Consider the following 12,924-nt stretch of genomic DNA (forward strand, 5'->3'; position numbering starts at 1 on the left):
CTGGGATGCTGACTGTGGGGGGATTTTGAGAGCCAGGGACGATCCCACCAGTCCTGCTGGCAGCGCCAAACCAAACAGCCTCGGCTACATGCTTGATGGAGCAAGAGGCAGCATGGCTTTAAAGCAGAAATATAATCTATATTTAGATTATAATAATCTATTATCTATCTATCTATATATTTGGGTGCCCCACGCAGCTTGTGGGATCTTAGTTCCCAGACCAGGAATGGAACCCACACCCTCTGCAATGAAACCTCAGAGTCTTAACAACTGCAGCACCCAGGAATTCCCAGAACTATAATATTTAATAGCAGCTACGCCACAACACCTACCTTGAGGGAGTAGCCAGCATACGAGTAGGAGTGAGATTTCCTGTCAGCTTTACCAGCCAAGTCAATATTTGGCTGGAGCTTAGACCAAGTGAGACTCAAAAATATGTCCTCATACGTTCCTGTATTATTTCGCTTTCCCATCCATCCGTCCATCCGTCCGTCCGTCCATCCATCCATCCATCCCATGTTTATTGGTCATTTACTTTGTGCTTTGATTTGCTAGAGAAAAACACAATTGTTGAATTTTCAATTCATAAAATTGTGTTTTCCCCAAATCATGACCACAGTATTGTCTCTGGAGCATGTTACCACACTAATCATATTTGTTGAGGGTGAAAGTCACACAATTAACAAATGGCAAAACTGAAACTCAATTCAGGTTAGCCAGTCTGTCTATACCCTTTTGGATCACATCACCTAAAATGATTTATTTTTTCCTGGCTCAGGATCTCTCTCTCCTGACCCTCATTGGTTGTTGCTTCTTTTGAGAAGACTCCTTTCTCCCAAGCGTACCTGATAACTCCAAAGAAAATTACATGACAATATCTCCATACCTTAAAAAATGTTAGACGTAAGTACCCTTTTGTAAACATCTATATTGGTCTCACCTTGTAATCATAAGAATTCCTATTAGATTATGGGAAATAAAGCAAAATTTTTTTGTGTACAAAAATAAACATTTAGAGACAGAACTTTGATTAACAGATAACATGTATTATTATGTATACGTAATACTCAATATATAACATAAGCATAATATAATACTCTCTACAAGTAGTATTATCCACATTATTATGGGCTGAATTCTGTCCCCTAAATTCATGTACTGAAGCTCTGACCCTCATACCTCAGAATGGGTGAGAGTATTTGGAGATGGGACCCTTAAAGAAGTTGAAATGAGGTATTAGGGTGGGCCCAAATCCGAAAGACTAGTGTCCGTCTAAGAGATTAGGGTACAGACAAGCACAGAGGGAAGGTCATGGGAGGATCACGTGAAGACACAGGGAGAAGGTGGCCATCGACAAGCCAAGGAGAGAGAACTCGGAGGAACCACTCTGCCGACACCTTGACCTTGGACTTCCAGCCTCCAGAACTGTGAGAAATGAATGTCTGTTGTTTAAGCTGCCCACTCTGCTATTTTGTTATAGCAGCCTCAGCAAACTAATACACACATTTTACAGATAAGGGGATTCGAGGGGGTCAAGAAGTGAAATGGTGCACAGGTAAGAGGCCCTCTCAGGCTCACCCAGGGGCCTACCCCGCCCAGAAGCCATGTCGTGGACCCCACCCCCAAGAGAGCATGCTCCAGGGAAGTAATAAATACTAGTCAGCGTTTTCCTCGAATGAAGTCACTTCTACATGGCTCCCTGGGCCCTCTCCCCAGCCCTTTTCACAGTCCTTTTCAGGTTTGCAGAGCAGACCACCGGGGCCTCCGTGTGTGTCTCTTCTGGCTGGACTCCCACCATGCACCTTGAGAATTCAACTGTCACCTTGACTTCCAAAACAGTAACTATAAGAGCTTCTCAAATAATTCAGAGGATCAGAGAGAACATTTTTCTTCCTAAGACGTGCTTGTCATAAACAAGATATTTTACTACTTTAAAGAGGAAATTGATGGCTTGAGCTTCCTTATTAGTCACGGCAGAGCCTGAGGACCCCTGTGGCCGGCCTTCAGGCCTGGTGAGCTTGGAACACACTTGGGCTTTATCTGGCAAAACCAGCTTCAGGCAGGTCTGTTTACTGACCCGACAGGCTCAACGTCCAGACCCAGCGGGTGCGCTGCACAAAGAAAACCAGCCTGTTGGGTTCAGGGCTGTGCCGAGGACACACCCCCCAGCCTCCCCTGATTTCTTTTGCTGCAACCTCCGTCACCCCCTCCTTCACTGAAATTCAACCCGGCACCAGAAACTAATGAAGCAACCCGTTTGCACACAGGGCGGCCACAGAGCCACATCGGGTTGATTATTGGCCATCTTGTAAACAGAGGAGCAGAGGACTGTTTCCAGTTCCAAAGGGGCCCGGTGGCTAAGTGTGCAGCCGGGCAGCTGGCGGCTGTGCAGACAAGCTCTCACTCAGGCGCTGCCCTGGGCAGGCACATAGTCACTGCTCCCTTCCCAGCTTCTGATATTTGACCTTACTTAATATTTCTAGCTTTTAAAAAAATTTATTTTATTCAAGTATAGTTGATTTACAAGGTTGTGTTAGTTTCTGCTGTACAGCAAAGTGATTCAGTTATACATACGTACATTCTTTTTCATATTCCTTTCCATTATGGTCTATCACAGGATATTGAATATAGTTCCCCATAATATTTCCAGCTTTTTAATGTCTGTCCTTTTATTTGTCACTGGAGTCCTGGAGTTCAGCCCTTGGACTCTCCTCTTCCTGGGTGAGCTGACGCCCTGTTACCCTTCACCCTTCATGTGCCGAGGAAATGCCACCTCCAACTCCGGCCAGCACCTCTGTCTGAACTCCGGACATACATTCAACCGTCTACTCAACGTTTCCTCTTAGACTGCTCAGAGGCAGCTCAGACTTCATATGTATAGACCGAATTCCTAACCTTTCCCCCAGAACTTCCACTTGCTGGAATTTTCCTCCTCTCAGTCAATGACACCTTTGGTTTGCCAGGCTGTGATCCCTGGACGTTTCCTGCCTTCCGTGGACCCTCAAACCTGGGACCCGATGTGCCAGGTGGCTGGTGCTAGCTCCACACTCAAGGCATGTCCAAAGCCAGCCTCCACTCATCCCCACCTCTGCCACTCCTGGTCAAGTCCCCACCCTCTCTGGCCCAGAACTTCCTCTTTAACTGGCCTCCAGGACCCCCTGACCCCTGACAGGTGCTTTTCCTCTGCAGCCCAAGGGATCCTGGGAGCAGAGTCAGATGATGCTACCTACCACCCAACCCAATCCCAGCAGCTCCCGGCTCACCTGGAATGGATGCCTTCTCCACGGCTGCCTACACTCATGTTCTTTTTTTCATTTCTTCCATGACCCCATGCCCCTCTTGCTAACTTTTCCCAGGGCCCACGAGGCTTCTTGCTGCTTGTCTGACCTTCAGACACAGTCCCTGCCATCAGGGCTTCTGTCTTGCTGTCCCCTTGCCTGGAATGCTCCCTCCTGACACCCACAGCACTCAGGCCCCTCCCGCCTTCAAAGTCTTTGCTCCAGAGTAACCCGCGAGAGGCCCTCCCTGACCACCGATTAAAGCATACCCTGGCCCGTTCCCCTCCCTGCTTTACCTCCTCTGTGGAGCTTGGCATCCTCTGACAAGGTCCACGTTCACTTATTCTGGTTACAGTCTGTCTCTGCCCCTGGAACGTTCTCTCCACAAGGAGTGCTTTCCACCCCTTGTGTTCATTGACAGAGCCCAGCCGTCGATGAACTACAGGGCTCGATGCAGTGGATGCTTAATAAGTATTTGCTGAGTGAGTGAATTAATGGCATTTCTCCTACACAACTGCCCCTGTTTAGATGGAAAAGTCCCACTGTCTGAGGAGGAAGGGCAAACGCATGGTGGCTCGAGCCGGTTACCTTTGAATTACTCCAAACCTGGTGGATATTGTTTTTGGAGTTCTCCCCCATGGCAAGGGCTGTTTTAACTTACATTAATTCTGTGTGACGCAGCGTCCTTCCTCTCTCATTATGTCCATCTCACCCTGGTCATTAAATACCCGCCTTGATGTACAGAGGCGTTCAACAGATAAGGGCTGCAGCGTGTCAGCTCAAACCGGGCAGCTTCAACTCCTTTCCTGGAACAGAGCAGAGTCGCCCATGCTGCTAGGTTGTCCTTGAGTCCTTTCTTGTTGGACAGTCTTTTTTCTCTGCCTTTTCTTTTATTCTATTAAAAAAACAATCTCCGGACTCCTGTTACAGGGATTAAAAGAAAAGAAAACTAATATTGTTAGCATCACAGAACCCTTCTTGCTGCCCGTTTGCACCTTCTACAACGCTGGGTTATTTCAGATTAATGAATTTGAAGGAGTTCCTTTGGAGTATGCGGCAGGACTGCATTCTACACACTCAAGTCCCAAAGGGCAGAGTTCAAAATTTACGGAAACTAGATCCCAATGGCTACTAGGCTCAGTCTATATTGTTGGGGAGGAATAGTCCAGAAGAACTCAGCCCGTAGTTCAGACATCTGGTTCCCTGCCATGTTTGGGAAGTCCAGAGCCCCAGGGTCAGTCTCAGACCTGAGTGGTTGTAGTAACCTGGGGGTCATTGCTAAGAGGTCTGCCTGGAAACTGTACATCTCTCTTCACCCCAGCGGAGCCCAGGGGAGCTGGGAGGAGGGGCAGTGTCCAAGGGTCTGAGCAGCGCAGGCAGGACTCCTCCCAGGGTGGAGAGCACGGAGGGCAAGTGATGGCAGTACCTCTAGCTGGGCCAACAAAGACCCTTGTGATTTAGTTTGGTAAAGGCGATGGAAAGGACTCTCCAGACAGTGATTGCACTATGAGATGTTTTCTAATACAACTTAAAACTTTTCAATTTTTACTGATTAATGAACTTTTAGAATTATAGACAAAAATTTTAAACATAAAACATTGGATCATTAACGAGTCCTTATGTTGACAAAGGAACTCAATCAACGTTTAATGGAATTGATTTAAGGAACAGATAAACTGATTTTAGATTAGTGATATGTAGGAATGAGGATGATATTTCAGTGGGACATATATGGATTCTGTTTCTAACTACATAAGCCTTCTCTCTACAATCCTCTTAATATCTTAATAAACATAAAAAATAGCTACTAAGAGGATAATTTTACCTCAGCCTTTAAAAAAACCTGCCAAATTGTTGTGAATTGTCTCTCTCTTTTTTTCTTCCTAAATTCTCAGGTTTTATTATTTATGCACATTTGTATTCTTCTCCCCTTGATACCACAAGACGTCGAGGCCTGTTTCTCCTGTCTTTCCTGCATGATCAGGGCCTGGGTAGTCTGTGTACCTCAGACGGAATCAGGGTTCAAGGGAGCTGCCCCATCGCTCTGTTCTGTGACATGCTGCTAAAGGTTTGCTTCTTTTTTTTTTTTTCTAAAGAAAAAAGCATCTTTATTAAAATAACCCCATTGCTTTGTCATCTTTTGATGGTGAGGTTATAGTGAAAACCTCTCCCTCTTGAGAGTCACCAGTGGGGTGACCTTGGGTCCCTCTGAGCTGCTGTTTCCTAATCTATAAAGTTGGGGGGCAATAATGGTACATGTTTAGATTTTGTGTGTATTAAATATGATAATGCATACAAAATGCTTAGGACATCATGAGCCTCACCAGTGTGGCTGTAATTGGTTGAAGCTTTGTGATGGGGGAATGGGGAGGAGAGTCTCTCTGGTCTCAGAGGGAGGGTGTTTGCATTTCCCCATCCAGAAGCTCGTCCTCAGGCACCCCTGACTTTCTGTTGCACTTTGCACATCCCATTACCCCCACTACACCCCGCCTTGCATTCTAGTTATTTCATAGATATTTTCTCTCTTACTGGGATTGTAAACTCCTTGAGGTCCAGACGCTCTAAGCGCGCCTGTACAGACTGCCACTGTTCTCTTTGGTCATACTAAGTTCACGAGTGGAATCCCTCCATGCAATGACATAGCTAACAACCGTACCCCTTTCCCTCCAAAAATCAAACCAATGGCACAATCCCGTGTGCAGAGGCAGTATCCGCCTTCTAATACATTCTCGATGCACGTGACAGAGAAAGCGGACTGCCTGCTACAGTCTCTCTTCTCAAAGACAGACTTGGGCAGCTTTGTAGGGTGTTTGGATGCGCACACATTCATTCAAAGCATTACACAGGGGCTTCCCTGGTGGCGCAGTGGTTGAGAGTCCGCCTGCCGATGCAGGCGACACGGGTTCGTGCCCCGGTCCGGGAAGATCCCACATGCGGCGGGGCGGCTGGGCCCGTGAGCCATGGCCGCTGAGCCTGCGCGTCCGGAGCCTGTGCTCCGCAACGGGAGAGGCCACAACAGTGAGAGGCCCGCGTACCGCAAACAAACAAAACACAAAGCATTACACAGCCGTTGCAAACCCAGAAGTGGATTGTGAGCCCTATTTGAATGTATGAATATTCCTTTCTCTTCCCTGTTGTAGGATTGTGGGAGTTTCCTTGCCCTCAACCGGGAAGATCTAGAAAAGACAGATGGTTGCAGTTTCTGGAAGTGAGGAAGATAATTCTACCACTTCAGAATCGCCAGCCCAGGTGATTACAGTTGTTGGGAAATGATTGCATGGCGAGTCCTTATCTTCAATGGTGGCTGAAAAATTAGAGGACATCAAGGTTTTGCAATAGCTAAGTGGGGTTTCTGAAGAGTTCTTATCACCTGCGAGGATTCGGGCAGCTGGGAAATGTCTGGCCTGGGGAGTTTCTGTGATGTGTGTTCGGGGAGGGAATTTGGAAACATATCATTTGCCGCAAGGGTCCGGGGAAGAAGCTTTTTTATGGGAAGGGTCAGAACAGCTGGGAGGGCAATTCAGAGGCTGCAGCAGGTTTGAGGGAATGGAAATGGGGGCATTTCCCTGCAGGGGAGATCAGCAACAGCTGGGAAGACCAGAGCAGGGTGGGAGGGGGGTGGTTCAGGGGGAAAATAAACAAAGACTGAGGGCAGAAAGGGGCCTGCAGTGTCGCTCAGCCTTGCGTGGCACCTGCCCTCGGCATTTGCAATGGTTCCAGCCTTTCTGCCCCAGCAAGCTCCCAGTGTAAATTTACCTGCCATCCTTCCAACAGCCCTCCCGGGGGCTTTCATTTTTCTCCAGGAACTTATGTATGTAAATCATCACTCACCTCTATTGTAATAATCTTGCAGGATCAGTTCAGCTTGTTAAAAATATTAAAATACCTATCAACAACACTTGGGCAGGATGATACCCTTATTAAAAGTAAATATTAGAGATGTAAAAAATGCAGTCATACTTCATGACATGTGTTCCTGAGAAAGTTCTGTAGAAATAGGATTTGGGCCAATAAAGTCACATTTAAGTTTTACTCTAAAGTTTGTTATTTAACTTGAAAGGTGCACCCAGGTCATCAGCATCGTGCTAGGTTTTAGCAAATAGCTCTTTAAGATGCAAATAACCACGAGTCCCATGTGATACAACTTATAGGTTTGACAGTTTTTAATCATTATAATTTTGAAATATAATGCAATTCATAAAAATGAATAAAACAAAAACATGGTAAAATGAATCACTACAAAACAAACGCCTATGTAACCACCATTCAGATCAAGAAACAGAACATCTGAACATGAGAAGCCCTGTATGGCTCCTCTCCTTTCCAATGTATAAATTATCCTCAATTACTTTGGCATCTAACACTGTTTAGTTCTGTCCATTTCTTTAGAAATGCTTTCACTATATATACATCAAATTTGATAGTTTACACCTTTTTTTGTGTCTGGCTTCTTTCACTCCTCATTCTGTCCATGAGATACATTACTGTCGTTGTATTTATCTGTAGCTCACTCATTTTCTTTACTAAATAGTATAACATAAATTCCCAAATTTACTCATGCATTTTACTGTTTTTGACGTTTAGACTGTTTCCAGTTTTGAGCTCTTATAAGACTGCTCTTGCATGCATGATGCGTGCACAGAAGCACATGGGCACACATACAGAAATGCATGGCATGTATACAGAGCTGTGAGCAGAAGTCATTCCCAAGACGAAGCATTTCATAGTTGGTGGATGACCCTCCACACTCTTTCCTGGAAACCATGTGTCCTGGGTTGCATGGTTACCAGATGCAAGCAGCCTGGATCCCTGAGTCACCACTTGGAAGGGCACTGCCTCAGACAGTCATTTGACCTGCCGTGGATTTTGCATGACCAAAGAATCACTCCTATGTTTCTAGACATTAAGATTTTGAGTTTATTTCTCACTGTAGTGCAGCCTAGCCTAATCTGACCAGTAAAAACAATATAAACATTTTCTTTTCAGAAGTATTTTTTACAATTAATATTAATGATTGATTTTTCACATCTGAAAGTTTCATCATGTCAATGGGAGCTCTTTTTGAGTAAAAAAAAAAAAAAAATTATTCATTCTAGTTACCAACAGGCAAGAGACAAAAGGACGTCTGTAGACAGGGCCCCAATTTCAACATGTTGGATAATGTCCATGACCCCTCACCATAATGCTAGCTGATGGGAGAGTCTGGGGTCTGCAATTACTGACAAGGACCCACTGGTGGGCCAGCTGGTGGTCTGGTGACATTTATATGATCCTCCCATCTTCTCTAGTGAAAAATGCCGACATTATTTTCCTTGTCAATTTTTTTTTTTCCTAGGCTGGCATCCCTGGTGGTAAAAAAGGACAAAGGAAGGGTATGGTCAAGGCTCAGTTAGGAAAACAGCCTCTCCAAGGCACAGGGGCGAGGAAGGGAAGCTTTCACGAGGTTGGGAGTTGCAGGGAAGAGGGACACAGTCACTAAGCCTGTCCAGCTGAATCTGGTACAGGGCTCCAGTTGAAGCTTTTGAGAAAACCCAGTAGCCCTGCGGACATGGCCACCAGCAGGCCATGAAAGGGAGCACAAGGTGTGCTTTGTGGGGGGCTGCGGCCTCTGTGGGTCCAGTGAACTCAGGCTGCTGTGAAGATGATGAAGTGGGCACAGAGCAGGAGGAGAGTAAAGGCGTGTCGGGCCCTGTGAGTCTGTCCGCCATCACGTGTAGCCATATGACAGTCCTCGACTTCCCAATCCCCATGGAGCTCCTCTCAGTGGACAGCCATAACCTGGAACACACAGAGAAGGATGTTTTGGGGAACAGCAGCCCAGCCTCAGATCCTAGTTCCCCGACCAGGGATCGAACCCAGGCCCTTGGCAGTGAAAGTGAATAGTCTCAACCACTGGACCACCAGGGAATTCCTGAGAAGTAATTTTCTAACTGGTGGTCTCTCACAGGACATTTAAAAACCAAGGCACCACTAAAGAAAAGAAGTTTCCTTCAGAGATGAATGTGTCCAAGATAAAGGGTGATGGCTTGAAGAAAGAACAAACACTCATAGCTACACGACCCGTTAACATGAAAGATCCAGAAACCAACCACTTCTGATTTGGTTCCCTGCTGTTACTTATTTATGGAAGATGGGTAAATAGCGAAATGTTATAAATAGTAAAAAAGAAAAAAAAAGCTTTGTATTGAATTTGATGATGGATATTACACCCTGGCAAAGAATGTATTAATCAGAAAATTATTTTAGCTTCTTTCTTGAATATGTCAAAAGATAGAAAAGTGAAAGGTACACAGTATAAAGTCTATTGTCATGGTTTTTACTATATTAGTTCCAAAGTATAAATTCATGATAATTAGTGCATTTGAAAATTAGATACTCTTTGCTAGTAGAACAGGTAAAAGAGCTTTAGGGAAAAAATATACTAGAAAACGTGCTGGGGATAGAGAGTTTGGTGAAGCAACGGTCATGCTTTTTTTTAGGAGATTAAGAGCAAGTGTCAGTAGGTTATTTTAACAAAGTGCTATGATAGCGATTAGGCATACGTTCACCAGTGTAAGGGCTCGGGTGCGGTGGGGGAATGTTCACAGCTGGGCTGGAGGGCCACGGAGGCACCAGAACTTAACAGTGGAAGATTGCTTTTTGCCCACGTAAATGCCAGCATTTCCCAAATTTACCAAACCCAAGACACAAAGGAGACATTGCACCAACTATGCCGTCCTGGTGGATATAGATGGGGAGTACAGGAGGGGTAAGGCATTCTCAGAGAACAAAGGAATGGTCTTTCTTGTTAATTGCTGCAGGATTCATATGTTCTAAAAATACTTTATAAAAGCATAAAACAGAAGACAGCAACCTACTACTTTCCCCACATGATGTAAAGTGTCGGGTATAAGGAGGAACAAAATAAAGTCCCTGACCTCATGGGGCTTGAACTGGGAGACAGACAGTAAACAAACAAGAGAACGCATCATATGATTTACTGATCTATTGTAAGGTTTACCGATTGATCTTGCAGTTGGAGGGGCGTCCACAGCCCCGGCCTTGGTCAGCACTGAGTTCCAGGCCATCTCCCTACCTCTGGACTCGTGTATCACGGGCTGCAGAAAAGTCTTCTAGTAGTGGGCAGTTAGTTCTGTGGCTTTTAAATAAGGCTGCAGGGGGTTGATTAAATTGGATCTAGAAAGATGGGCCAAAACGAGTGGAGTGGGACGATATTCGACATAAAAAAGGGAGCAAAGCAAAGCCGGGGGCTCCAGGATACAAAAGCTACTATATGGCTAGAGGTCGGGGGAGACCCACATTTTGTAGGGCCTGAAGCTGATCACATTTGGAGGCCTTCTGTAAGAGAAAGGATACAAATTTAAGGATAGAAAATTAGGTACAAAAATATTGATTTAAAATGAGACATGCATCACAACAAGCTATGCAATTTAAAAGGCCGACAAACAACATAAACTTCAAAAATAGCCACAAGAAAACATTTAATAAACCACCCGATACACCTCAATCATACTATTTTCCCCACATTTTCTCGCTGCATACCCTCCCCCCAGCTCTACTGAGGCCTAGTTCACAATGAAAAGTTGTACATATTTAAGGTGTACAACTTGATGATTTGATATATGGATATATTGTGAAATATTCAAGTGTGTGTGTGTTTTGCAAACACTCAAGATCCAGCTTAGCAGATACAAGCATACAATGTTGTTAACTCTAGTCACGTGGGTGTGCATTAGCTCTCCAGAATGTATTTATCTTGCATAACTGAAACTTTGTGTCTCTTGAACACAACCTCCCCCATACCCCTAGCTGCCTGCCCTTTGACTACTTTTTCAATTTTGTAACGTGTTTTCTAGAGAAGGATGGAAATGTACTTCACATACAGGTGAACTTGCTGTTTGTGGTACTGCGACAGGTTTGTGTCCTCACAAACGCAAGAATTCACATCAATTCTATTTCCTGTAAAAATGTATAGTGCATTTATAATCGTATATGCTGCAGTTAGAGTATATTCCTGAGGGGAGAGAACTTCCATTTCGACCAGGTGTAGGTGAGAGAGCCAACCCCCATCTAACAATACTATGTGTTTTATGATGGAAAGAATAACCACAAACTACCGTCTGGCTTCAAGAAGCTATATCTAAACTCTGTGACTGCTTTGCTCCTGGAACCTTCCGGTGCTGGGGAGAGTGGGAAAGTTCAGATGGATACCAGCAGTATACTGCATGGGAGGCACGTTACTGGCGGCCGTTCCTACACCTGGGTGGCTAGAAATAAGGTAACTACATGTGGGAACTGAAAACCACACAGATACATCCCATCCGGGTCAAGGCTCATTCTTTGGGTCAGGCAAGTGCAAGTTTGGCCCCTTAAACTTTGCTCCCTTGTCTCCTTCCTTCCCTCACCTTGGTCCTGGCTCTGTATCCATTAAACGCAAACGAAATGTCTCCCCAACTTTACTTTACTTTGGCTTGATCCTCAGAATGTCCACTGCCACATCAAAGCTTCTCCGTATGAGAAGTTAGAGTTGAAAGAGATAGTGGGATTAATTGGTGGTGGTTAAAATATATGATTTTGAAAAATTTACAAAAACATAACCATGTGTTCACGCTGCTAGGGCCCCCAGGGCCTTGGAGAGGTTCTCTGCAAATGAGGGGCCATGGATTCAAGCCTCCAGCCTCTTGGTAAATCCACCTCTGCGTTCCAACTACAGCCACACTTCCAAGGCTGAGTTCATCACTCTGTCTTATTTTTGCTTTCAAGGACACTGGGTAAGAACTCAGTCTCTGGAGCCAGACTACTTGAATCCTGGCACTGCCAATTCCTCGCTTGTGGGACCTCAGCATTTTATCTAACATCTCTGTGCCTCAGATTTTCTCATCCTATACCCATAAGATGGGTATAAGTAATGATAAGATGACAGGAACTAGCTCATGCCGAGTGCTTACCAGTGTCTGGCACGTAAGAAAGGATCGATGTTTATTAGCTACTGTAACTTTTATTATTAGTATCACCATTCGTGTTCACAGTATGTGCCTCTTCTCACACCACAGTGCAAACCCCGAGGAGCCTTTGTGTCCGGACTAGGCCCAGAAACGCTTCCCTGTCTTTCCGGATGGATTGCTGACTAGATGTAGAGGAAGGAGTCACAGATAAACGGATTCCCAACCCCCGGCCCCCCAACCATAATACTAACGTCACCACATTACATTTAAGCAAATGTAGGAATTGGGGCTATAAAGACATTTGCTGGTTCAGGGCACGCCAAAGAGAAAGTCACACGAGCATTAACAAAGGACCTGACGTTCTTTTGCTCTCAAACGATAGAATACATTACTTTGGAAGAAGAAAAATCACACGACGGCCAGCGGCTAGACCTTAAACGAAAAGTTGGCTGTTAATTCAGCCTCCTTCCGACGACTGTCCCCCAGGCATTTCACTGCCCCCCTCGGGTGCAGCGCTGTGGCCGAGGAGGCCGGGACCGCGTGGAGAAGGGGGCGAGGGGCGCAGGGCCCGGAGGAGCCTGGCCGCCGGCCGCGTGGGCGCAGGAGGCGGGACCGCGGGCCTCTAGGCGGTGGCGTCAGTGTCGGTGCCGGGAGGAGCTGCCCTCTGCCGGCCCGGCTCCTCGGCGCCGCCCCAATCGGGC

The 12,924-nt window shown here is 45.7% G+C and overlaps 1 long non-coding RNA gene across 1 annotated transcript; it reads left to right on the forward strand.

The window, feature by feature from the left end:
* Nucleotides 1-766: 766 nt before the first annotated feature.
* Nucleotides 767-9,486, forward strand: LOC112413622 (uncharacterized). Its single transcript, XR_003006012.1, has 4 exons — nt 767-903; nt 5,223-5,346; nt 6,419-6,527; nt 9,226-9,486. It is a non-coding gene; the product is annotated as an uncharacterized LOC112413622 (long non-coding RNA).
* The last annotated feature ends 3,438 nt before the right edge of the window (nt 9,487-12,924 follow it).

The sequence above is a fragment of the Neophocaena asiaeorientalis genome, unplaced genomic scaffold (assembly GCF_003031525.2).
Source record: "Neophocaena asiaeorientalis asiaeorientalis breed wild unplaced genomic scaffold, Neophocaena_asiaeorientalis_V1.1 scaffold369, whole genome shotgun sequence".
Lineage (NCBI taxonomy): Eukaryota > Metazoa > Chordata > Mammalia > Artiodactyla > Phocoenidae > Neophocaena > Neophocaena asiaeorientalis.